At 35.0% G+C, this 12692-nt stretch overlaps 1 non-coding gene across 1 annotated transcript; it reads right to left on the reverse strand.

Annotated features, from left to right (window-relative positions):
* Window positions 1–9121: 9121 nt before the first annotated feature.
* LOC105389236 lies at window positions 9122–10943 on the reverse strand. The gene has a single exon (XR_007266630.1). It is a non-coding gene; the product is annotated as an uncharacterized LOC105389236 (transcript).
* Between the last annotated feature and the right edge of the window lie 1749 nt (window positions 10944–12692).

Genomic DNA, 12692 nt, shown 5'->3' on the forward strand with positions numbered 1-12692 from the left:
TAGCTTTATTCCTCAAAAGTATACTTACCTAACTACGCAGGTAAAAAACTGCCTACCCCTGTGGCTGTGATGTAGGGAATTAATTGATGATGATGATAAACAAAAGTTTTAGTTACTTACCTACTTGTTTGCTTTAAGTATACCAAACTAAATTTAATATCGTATCTAGTAAGCTCAAACAATTTACCTGTTATATTATGTAAAGCTGTATAATTAATGCTGATTAGTTTTAATATTACAATATTTGAAGTGAAGCCCTGTGTTCGAGGCCTTCTATTTAGGTCTTCTCCCTTGATTAGAGTATTTACCAAAAATATTTTTTGCATCGAATGTATCCGCGGTACGTGCCCTAAAAGCGAGAAAAAACTTTTCCGACAAAATGAAAACTTTTTCGCCGAGCGAAATGTTCTTTATGTGCAGTTCAGCATGGAACATCTAGCTTAGTGTGATAATAATTTTGTTTCTGGACGTGCTCGGAGCTGCAAATTCGCGCTAATCTTGACAGCTGTTGCCATTCGTTCATGTTGGCCGAATGCTAGTTAATCCATGTTTAGGACTGCGCTGTAAGCAGGCGTACTTATCTTCTTAAAACCTAGGTATTTTTTTTAAAGCTAAAGCGATAGTTTTTCAGCAGAATCGCACTGTTATCAGTTGAATAGGCAAACCGCCACGCCACAGGCATCCTGTGGGTATAACTACTGGAGGAGAATACATCGTAAGACTACAGATGATGTGCCTATGCCTATAGTTATGTATCTGTCGCAGGCATCTACTGGTTGAATCTCCTTTTTAGTTGAATCACTAGCGCGTTCATTTGATGGCGCTACTCAATTGTATGGCTAAAGTACAACTCGTCAAGACGTTGAATTTAACGTTCGACGTCTTGACTGAACGTTATTCAGCGAAGTCGTTGAATGGGATATAGTATAGCAACTATGTAATGTCTGGTTAGGATGAACATGACCAGACAAGAGTCAGCAAAAAGACTATGTTATAAAGCTCTCATCTCACAAATTAACTAAACAATAACAATAAACGTAGCTTGATATTGTTGTTCATAATTAATCAGTTTCGCCACAATTTTTTCTTTGATACTATCCGCCCGCGGCGTAATAATAGGTAAATCCATGTTGTCACACTATTAATTATAACACAAATAACGCACTTTAAAGCTAATTTATTTGCAAAAAATAACAATATACTTAGGTGCTTTTTGTGTCAGCTGTTAGCTGTTAGACGCCATATTTGTTTTATTCACCACCTTACTGATTTTAAGTCCGCTAACTATAGTTGGACGTTTTGTGACGCTTGTACATTCAACGTTCGGCCTAGTCATACAATTGAGTAGCGCCATCCAATGAACGCGCTAGTGATACAACCAAAAAGGAGATTCAACCAGATGCCTGCGACATATCTATCTTGACATTTCAAGCTTTTGTTATCATGTTATCTATCTAATCTAAATCTAAAATTATTATGCCTATATTCTGTGAAGATCAACCTTTTATTACTTGCTTTGTAGAAAGGTATTTAATAAACAGAGCGTGAAATTCAAAGCAAATTAGTTTTTAATAAGACAAAGCTACACAACAGCAATTTCGCGAATACCTAATTCCCGGATTTGCGATGAGTTGTAGGCCCCTGGCCGCACCTGCCTCCAAAATTATGTCTGTTGTTACTCCCACATACTCTTTGATAACGTAGTCAGCTCCTCACCAACAGGTTGTAATGTGCAGTTCATCAACACATGTAATTTCTGTACTTAAATAACTAAACTTAGCTAGATTATACAAACTACTACTAATACCATAATACTTGTAAGTTAATGAATAAGTTCTCAAATGTTACATTCTGCCTACTGGTCACTGTGGCACAGGCTAAGCCTAGTGTGAGAACCCCAGCTACCATAGTTTTTAATCTGGTCCAAATAATTTAAAAACTGTTTTATATCCACAACATTTATTAAGATAACTTGTGTGTATACATTATGGTAATTTTAATTTTATTTTCATTAAAAGTATGCCCTATAGTAGGTAAGAACTACCCATAAAAGTCATAAGTAGGTACATAAAATAAAAACTACCGCTGAGTGCCGCCCTGAGAGATTTGAGATTTCAGGATGATTTCAAGTATTTGTATGCCAAGATTCCATAGTATAAAATACTATAAAATATACACCTATTATATATTATTATGATATAAGTATGAGTACTTGTAGGTATTAGCGTGTCTTATTAAATTAACAACGTACGTATACTTAATATAATTAATTTAATTATCTTGCTTGTATCTAAATGAACATGCCTACCCGTTTGTACATTAAACCTGGCACCTACTTATATTATATATTATGTAAGAGATTTACCTGCAAATTGTTTTTTAGACTGAAATATCTGAAATATATTTTAATGTACCTAAGTGCATAATAATTATGTCTTAGAAAACAGAATAACTAAATAAATCAGTTAAAATTTAAGATACTTTTTAATACTTAAGTTATGGTATTTTTTCGTTACTTAAGTAAAAAACTAAAAAATTAGTAAGTATACATTTTTGATTTTAGCTAGGTAGGTAGGTGAAGGTAACAAAGCGGAGGGGGAAACTAATCAAATGAAATCGTCTCTGGCAAACAGGAAACAAATGAGCTTCGCTAAATTATTGAGTGCTATCCTCGGAGTAGAAATGGGGAGCCCAATTCGGTAAGTAAATCGAAAAGTTTAGAATAGAAATACCGATTAAATTATTATTCAGAAACAAAGTAGAATAAAAATAAGTATATTTTTCTTTTTTTATGTTAAGAGTATCTACCTACACCAGTCACAAATTAAGTAAGTAAGTAATTGTACCTAGCTACACTTAGGTATAGGTACACCGTATGTCTACAAAAACCAGCTCAAAAAACTACCTTACCTACACGTATTTCTTTTAATTACTACGGTACCCGTGGTAAAATATAAGGAATAAGCTTCAGGGACTATTGATTAAAAAGCAAGTAGGTAGCCCCGTCACAGGGCGCCACAGTCATTAATCTGACACAATTGATGATGCCTCAAGAGCCCTGGAACCTGGCACCTGATTTTCTGAACTTCAGCAATCCAACCAGAATATTGGAGCGTTAGATTGACAGGCTGGGAGGACGCTCTCATACTTATTGGAAATACTTACCTATATAGAGTTACACTGTCTTATATATAGATATATATACTTACCTAGGTGTGTAAAAATATTTTATTTTTTATAGAGTTTAAATTTTTCCCTTCTTGTTTATACAGGGTGTTGCAAAAAGGGTATACTAAGCCGAAACCTACATGTGCAGCATGGTATATCTAAGCCTGAAACTGAAATCAGAATTTGAAAATTCGCGAAAAACAATAATCATTTTCCATAGAAACTTTGTTGGTCACGTGACTTTTTACTATGGAAAATTTATTTATTTTTTCGCGAATTTCCAAATTCTGATTTTAGTTTCGGGCTTAGATATACCATGCTGCACATGTAGGTTTCGGCTTAGTATACCAATTTTGCAACACCCTGTATTTTACATATTAAATTTAGAAGAAATAATAAATACTTATACACCTGAGTCCGCGTTGTTCTATGACTTAAAAGTTCTTAGGTAACTTCAGTGATGATCGTGATAAGTACCTTATGATAGCTAAACGGACGAGTGTTATAATTAAAATTTACATTAAGTAGTTAACTATAAGAAATAATTAAACTTTAAAAAATAAGATATACTGTATGTATGGAGACAGTAATTAAGAACATACCTCATAACAGCTAGTTAAAAGAATAAATAATATACTTACCCCAATGCTACTTGGGCCAGAACTGTAATAACCCGTGAAAACATACAACCAACTATTGGCCGTCATGTGAAAATTTAAAATGAGTAAATCCAACGATGAAATGGGTAGGAAATGGCACAAGCTTACCACAAGCCCCTACTAAAAATTATAAAGTAAAGTAAAAAATGATAGACCGTAATATCTAGAAATGTATAGGTGATGATATAATGTTCTTCATCATTATTAATCATTATACATCGACATAGAGGCTGTCTAACGCCTTGATACATTGTATACAGGGTGGCCCAAAGAGTGACGTCCAAAGGAAAATGTTTGATTCCTTAGGTCAAGGGGTAGCCAAATCACCCCCATGTATGTTCAGCAATTTTTTGTAGTTTAGGAGATATGATTTTTTTTTCCAAATTTTCTACGAAAATCGACCTCAGTGGATTAATTAAGTTTTATTATTTTTTTTGGATAACTTTTTTAAAGTATTTTTTATTTTTCCGTCATCCACTTAAGTTGTTCTTTTAACCATAAAAGTTTCAGCTTCCTAGCTGTAATGTAAGTTAGTTATTTTTTTATCGAAAGTTCGAATTTTACGATCGAGCTAGACTGTTCTGAATTTTCAACTTGAAATTAAAAATTGAAAAAGATATTCATGAGAATGAGACCATGAGGTCCCTTATTAATTTAAAAGCTCCGCAAGGTTCCAAAATTACAAAAAAATAAAAATAAACTATTGCCTAATGGGGTATTATTTGGAGAAAAAAGCCTTCAAAGGTACCTGGGTGGTCATTACCATATTAGTAAATTGTTTCAGAAAGTTGAAATATTCCTGTTATGTCATTACTAAGGACTAATTAAGATAGAAAATGTATCAAATTAAAGTGAAAATTAAATTATTTACTTTTTTAAAATTTAAGTTACATTTTTTAATGTAAATTCTTAGTAAAATGTTTTAGTGTGAGTTATAAGATTTATGAGATAATTTTAGTATTAATAATAAGTAAATAAACTCTAATAATTATTTTACACATTTACTCACAGTAAAATTTTAAAATGGCGACCTCCCACAGCAATACACTACCTACATCTACGCAAGAAATTTTCTTTAAGTCAAAAAAAGTGAAAAATGTAAAAAATATGACATTTGTCAAAAGGTTAAACATGTAAAAAAGTACCTTTTCTCAAAAATGTGACATCTGTCAAAAAGTGACATCTGAATGAAACAGAGAAGCGTATAGACGACTTAAAGAAAATTTCTTGATTTCTTGCGTAGATGTAGGTAGTGTATTGCTGTGGGAGGTCGCCATTTTAAAATTTTACTGTGAGTAAATGTGTAAAATAATTATTAGAGTTTATTTACTTATTATTAATACTAAAATTATCTCATAAATCTTATAACTCACACTAAAACATTTTACTAAGAATTTACATTAAAAATGTAACTTACATTTTTAAAAAAGTAAATAATTTAATTTTCACTTTAATTTGATACATTTTCTATCTTAATTAGTCCTTAGTAATGACATAACAGGAATATTTCAACTTTCTGAAACAATTTACTAATTAGGTAATTTCCACCCAGGTACCTTTGAAGGCTTTTTTTCTCCAAATAATACACCATTAAGCAATAGTTTATTTTTATTTTTTTGTAATTATGGAACCTTGTGGAGTTTTAAAATTAATAAAGGACCATGAGAATATCTTTTTTAATTTCAAGTTGAAAATTCAGAACAGTCTAGCTCGATCGTAAAATTCAAACTTTCGATAAAAAAATAACTAATTTACATTACAGCTAGGAAGCTGAAACTTTTATGGTTAAAAGAACAACTTAAGAGGATGACGGAAATAAAAAAATACTTTTAAAAAGTTATCCAAAAAAATAATAAAACATAATTAATCCACTGAGGTCCATTTTCGTAGAATATTTTGAAAAAAAATCATAACTCCTAAACTACTAAAAATTGCTGAACATACATGGGGGTGATTTGGCTACCCCTTGACCTAAGGAATCAAACATTTTCCTTTGAACGTCACTCTTTGGGCCACCCTGTATGTATTAAGGTAAAATTTTGATTTACTTCAAACACCCGCTAAATACATATGCCTTCGATGTCCATGGGTTAACTACTCAGCCCATGATCCTATATGCCAATTTTTCCATAGTCGGTTAGAGCATAACAATGCAGTAGTGGTTGACTTTTGACAGATCTGTCATGAATTTTATACGGAGATGACGTTTAATTTATAAATCAATTCCTGTTAGATAACCGACTATGGAGAAATTGGCACTAATTATGACTTTCATAATAAGTAACTATTACTGGATTTTGCGATATATCGTCCTGCTAATGGTACCTACCTATTTTAAAAACTTGCAGGGCTTCGAGACTCGAGGATCTCGAGCTCGACACATGAACGAGGGACCATAGTAGCGTCGACTTCAGTGCCTCTCCTATGCCAAGTACAGCCGCATTCTCGGCAAAGCTTGAGCGATCGCACATTTATGTTCGGGTGTATGCCAAATGCATTATTTTTATGATGCCGCCGTTACGGCGTTTCTTATTATTATTGCTTTTTATTATGTAGTCCATGTTTGTGTATTTTTTTTCCTTTCTTGTTGCTGGGGGTGGGGTAGGTACAGTAACCTACACAGAAACCTGACCCCGTCTCAGTACAGCGATTTCCCTGTAAGGCGGTCATGCAGATTTCTCTACAGGCCTTAGGTACATATCGACGTGTAACGTATTCCCTGGTTAATTTTTACCGATTTTCTTTGTGTTTTAAGTAATGCTTAATGTAATTATAAAAGTTATCATAAGTAGGTAGGTACTTAACTACTTGTAATTGTGTTTAAAGAGGACAAGACTAACTATACCTACCATAGCTAGCAGTGGAAAAGTGGGTTCGTTCGTTACCTGGTAGAAAATACTCTTATATTTAAGTGCCTATCATGAAATATCGTAGGGCCTTATCTCTGCGTAGGGCGCATATAAAATATCAGATCAGTCAATCCGAAAGGGAAGCCGATGGGTATGGGATGGTATGGCTAGGTATATCGTTTTATCCCTTCGCCACTAACCTATCTATATCTACCGACCTACCAAACGTGATTAATTTATTCGTGTAAAGACCAAAGACTACAATATTGAGGAGACGGCAAAGCAGGACAATTTAATCTAGTTGGCTAGAGTGCAATGTCATCTCCCCTAAATTGCGTCCATTGTTCCAGTTGCCACAAAGCTATCTTTCATCAGACACCCTACTGTTGCTATCACGGGTGAACGCTAAGATATCTTAGTGCTTGTATCCATAGCCTGCCTATACATGCACTAGTATTAGTCTTGCGTTGTTGAAACACTAATGCGAGTAAGTACTTAAGTATTATAAGTTTAATAATATATTGTATGTTACAAGGTAACACAGCTCCTCCCACCTCCATCAGCCAACATTTTTACCACCATCATCATAATATTGTTATAATCAACTAACATTAAGAAAGTAGGTACAGTTCTCCCATATTAATAATGCGCATGCAAATCTTCGCAAACTGTCGTATTCCCGGAAACACCCGAATCAGTGCCTTAAACAAAGCACTTGCATTTTGATCCTTGTTCGAAAGAAATAGTAGTCAATATCATGTGACACATAATCGAAAACAATTTGGGCGGTCGGTGGCTGTCACCGATCAGTCAAGGGTCTCAAGGTCAAGATCAATATTACTTTTGTGGAATTATAAAGAGCTGCAATTACGCATCGTTCTTGTTATTTTTTTCAAATGTGAATTTAATTTCAACTTTAATTATTTTTGACGATGCCATATTATGAGGCACATTTAAGAATAAAATATGCGTCACATTGATAGACTTCACTTTGCCAATAAAGCCACACCCAAAAGACCAAGTTTGTAATTGTAATATTATTGTGAATGATCAGCGCTGTAAATACTTTTGAACTGAGATTTTAATGTAAACATTTTTATTAATGTGAAATAATCAGTGCTGTAAATACTTTTGAACTGAGATTTCAATTTTTTTATATAAACCTGTGTTTGAAATCCATTTCTCCTTATAATATAAACCTTGTGTTATTCAAACCTTCTTTCATCCATCTTTACATCAGCTTCAGTAAGACACTTGAAAAGTACCTACTGTAACATTTTCGAAGTAAATTTTAATATTATGGAATATTATGAATTATCGAATCAAATTTCGTTACTGATAAATCAATTATCTCTTTTAGCACCAATTACATAATTCTACTAAAATTTCATGAAGAAAATGCACTTAACCACTCTAAATACATAATAGTTTTCTAACGCTCGGGAATACGACCGTTGCCGAACAATTACGAAGATTTCTATGTGCATTATCAATTTTGGTTAACTGTACCTGTCTACTGTTGCAACTTGATGTTATGTTGCTACTTGCTACGCTAACGGATGGTTTCATAGGACGTAGCGGGTATCTGGAATGCCTGTTTTAGCTGTTGTAGGCATAACTTAGCTATATCCTAGTAGGTAGGAAAAGATCTTCCTATTTACAAAATTACTAAAAATATTCGTACTTGACTTGCCTACAATTCCTTTCATGATGGATCAGCTGTTCAGAGCAAATAGTTGTCATAAGACTAGCATGTTGGGTTTTACGACCGTAACTAAGACGTGAACGGAAAGTAAGAACACATAAGAAACAAAAATAAATTTCATATTACGAGCGACTTACCTAGGTGTGTAAAATATTGACGATATGCTCGAAACATATTCACCAATATTTTAAAACCTAAAATTGTCTTCGGTAAGATAAACCTTATTGTTTAAGCTGCTAGTTCCTTTACCTAGCTATTGGTACGTACCAATAAGCAGATGAAGGTGTCCGAACTAGTTACCTAGAAATTGTAAAGTGAAAAAATAACTGAATCTACTGAATTTGACTTATTTATTGATTTAGGTTAGGTAGGTATTTACTTTACTATTTACTACACAAATGAGAAATTAAAATACTTACATAATTTTCTAGTAATAATAGACAGTAGACAGAGACAGGTTCCACCGTGAATTACAGCGCTTTTCCTTTTATAAAGGAAACGTAACTTAACGTAGGTAAATACTGTACCTAAGTAGTTAACTATGTCTCGGTATGCTCGCATCTGACAGACCGCTACTCGTACCACACCTCTCCTCGTAGTAAGCGAAGCATAGGTAGATTATGTTTATTTGTGTCACCTTTTATTCCATTTACCAGCAATTACCTTAATCTAAGTTGGCTGCAAAGACTTTAAAGTTTTTGCACGAACCAACTTTGAATGTGATCATGGAGTCCGTATAATTATGGTACGTATTTGTAGTGTACAAGATCGAGTTTCACAGCGTACACTTCAATCAAGAAAAAGAAGACAGAGAGGCACCAGCCGCCCACGATGATGCAGTAGGATCCGGTAAAGTGCTCCAGGCGAAGCGGCTCAGCTGGACTGGACTTCGGACGACGGAAGATGTACAACGCCCTCTCCTTATACTGGTAGTACAGGTGACCCGCGAACCCGCACTCCGATATCGAACTCAACAACTTATTCACCGGAACTGCCAAGGGCGAATACTTCCGGAAAAACAGGACGGTAGGACTGTTTACTATTTTCCGAGGGATAATCTGAATCGCTTTCGAACCGCTGTAGTAGATTAAATACTCTAGCACCGTTTCCTCGTTTGCCGCTATCACGAAGTCGGATGTTCCCCCAGCCATACCGTCCAGCTCAGAATAAATATCTTCCATTCGTATGTCTCGCCATTGTCGGTAGATGTGAGGCTCGTCGGAATAGTACTCTTTCAGAGAGGACGACCCTCCGAACGGTCGCTTACTTCGCAATACGTCTTCAAACGATTGAAATTTGCCGTCGTATACGCGATGCTTCAGGGTACCTATAAGAGCAGCTTGGTACACACTCCGTATTAAGAAAGTAAATATAATCCACCAAAGCACTATCATCAGTAAAGCAGGTTTCTTTGGATACCTCGCCAGAGGCAGTCCGAGGAACGCCACCCACGCATAAAACAGCATGCTCAGTTTCGGCGGAGTAATTTTCAGCAATTTCCCGGCCCTCTGCCAACATTGAGTTTTCAGGGCAAAGTTCAACAAAATTATGATAATAAACATAATGAAAATTAAAAGTCTTATGTAAATTTTCAGCGGGTACAAAAGTTTCGCCCACGACGGCTTAGCGGGAGGGTGGCCGGCGACCCAGACCATATCCATTGAATTGTATGTAAAGGATATCTGGAAATTTCCATATTTATTGTAGGTTAAGGGAGCCGAGCACATAGAGAAGTGCGCCCGTCCGTTGAACACGTCGCCTACTGAGCCGGTCCAATTGTTATTTTTATAGTGGCCCCAGCTACTCTCGGTGGGTGTTATTATGCGGAGGGTGGCGTTCATTACGTCCATCAGCAGGCTCAGTATCTCTCCGTCCACGCCCGCCAGCGGGCCCGACCCGTTGTTCAAATACATAAAAGGGTGCTGCTCGAACGTCGATACCATTATCGGACAGAGAAGCATATTCGACAACTTTTCAGGAAACGAACCCTTAAAACAGTCGTCGTTGGGGCAGTCCGAAGCTATAGCCATGACCTCGGGATCGCTGTTGAAGCATCGTCCAGCTATCACCGGATGGTACGTGAAAGTTACAGGTTCGTCAGACTGGCCTCCTTTGATGAAGACGACGTTAGTGATATGATAATTCATACACAGCTTTAGAACTTCGTATTCATTGCATTCGCCGTCTTGTAATGAGACACAGAGGATGATGAACTTTCCGGCGTTGTTGTAGTGCATTTTGGCGATGAATTCTAGGAGGCGGATGATGTCGGGTGTTTCCTCTCCGAACAACACGTACTGTTGGATGTCGGTGCGCTTCGGAACGTACTCACCCATCTTGAGCACGACTGATTTATCATAGTTTTCATGAAAGTTTCGACGCCTATAGCGTGCACCGTGGTGCATATGACGAGCGTTATGTATCGCCACTCGAAGTTGTAATAGGCTATCTTGACCGCATAGTTAGCCATTTTCTCGACCATTTCGGAATCATCATCTTTGTTGAAGTTAGCGAGCTTTAAATTTCCGTGATACATTGAAACTTTCAGCAGTTAACACAATAACCGTTAAAAAACTGTGACCGTTAACAATTGACTAGCTCGTGATTACATAGTGTGGAATTAGTGAATGGTTTTGGTCAATGCATTGATTGCACTTTCACATGCAATGTATACATTTTAATCCATTTGCTGAAAATATAACAATTTTTCATCATCAAAAAAAAGCTTTCAGTATAATTAAACTTTTTTTGTCGTAGGAAATCAATCATATTTTTTAATAACTGCTTTGCCATTATTATGAAAGGTAAGGTAATCCAAAATATAATGATACTTACACCCATATTCTAAGTCATTTCCTTCACTTAAGATTCTACTTCACTTGTTGAAGGATGCCATAAGGGATCTCTCACAGAACACTTCAAATCGGTATTCTAAGTCGGTATTTTGACATTCCTTCAAAAAGGAAGCTAGAAACATTTCGCTTAGGATTTTTTTACGTTCTATAGCTAATTAAATCATTTCCGGTCTCATTTTCTTTTGTCTATGATAGAAATACGACTCCTTTTCTTGAGATTTATCAACACATTTCGTTCTACGCAGATGCTACAATCTATGACACGGAATAAATAACTTCAAATCTTCAAACAATGTCAAAAAAAAATTGCAGTAACGAAACGAGTTTAGTGTCATTGTATAAAAAAGAATAACAATCAACATTAACATCTATGAATGAAAACAATTTCTTCGCTCCTGCAGTTTTAACAGCGTACCTATTAAAATCGTAATCTTTATAAATTTCCTGTGATATCTAATCAATAGGTGAAAATGAGTGGAAGTGGAAGAATTGACTAATTATATATTTTTTTGTATCTTTAATTATTTAATAAATATTTCATTATTTGTTGTTCTACATTTCCTATGCTTTTTCTAAAGTTTTTATTCAGGTAGAAGCTGGATGAGGAAGACTGATTCGTTGATTATTATGTAAAACATTGTGATACTAAATAAAACATTTTAAAGTACCTGTTATTTTTTATTACAAAATCATACATATGGAAAAAAGTAAAAACGATAAAATGTTTATTTAGCTAAAAACTTTCTTATTTATTTAACAAAAATCAAACTTTCATATCATACAGTTACAGTTTTCAGCATCCCTTATGTATCGCCGTGCCAAGAAATTATATGGTTCTCCTAAAACGTATTCAATAAATTCGTCAAACTCCGCTATTTCTATCCTTTGAGTATCTATAAGGTAGCTCAAGAGGTACCTTCACTTTGACAGTTCATTCCAAAACCTTGAGTAAGAAAATGCTTAAGTGAAGGAGACTTTTTACGACTATAGCTACCGAATTAAGGAAGAAACCTTAAGTCAAGGAAATTATAAGGAAAGGAAGTGACTAAGAATATGGGTGTTACCATACCTACTGCTGTAAAATGCCTTAGACTGCAATAGCTACCCTAACACGAATAATTTCCATATTACTTGTAATAAATATCATGTCAATTAACATCTCTGTTTTAGTACTTCCACTACCATCGGAAAATTTTCCAAGATGAAAAGTTTAGAACCGCTTGAAGCTAGCCCGCTCGGTCGCACTGAGAGGATATAACTATTATGAGTTTGAAAGTGGGCCTGAATGGATTACCTCGATGGTAGGTACATATACCTTAAATGTATTTTGTTATTGAATATCAAAGTAAGAAAATGTTACTGTACTTACATCGCGAAGAAAAAGAAACAATATGAAATAGTGGACGTACCTACATATGCATGCTAAATACTTTTATCTTTATATTTGTATTGGTTC

This window comes from Plutella xylostella, chromosome 9, assembly GCF_932276165.1.
Source record: "Plutella xylostella chromosome 9, ilPluXylo3.1, whole genome shotgun sequence".
Taxonomy (NCBI): domain Eukaryota; kingdom Metazoa; phylum Arthropoda; class Insecta; order Lepidoptera; family Plutellidae; genus Plutella; species Plutella xylostella.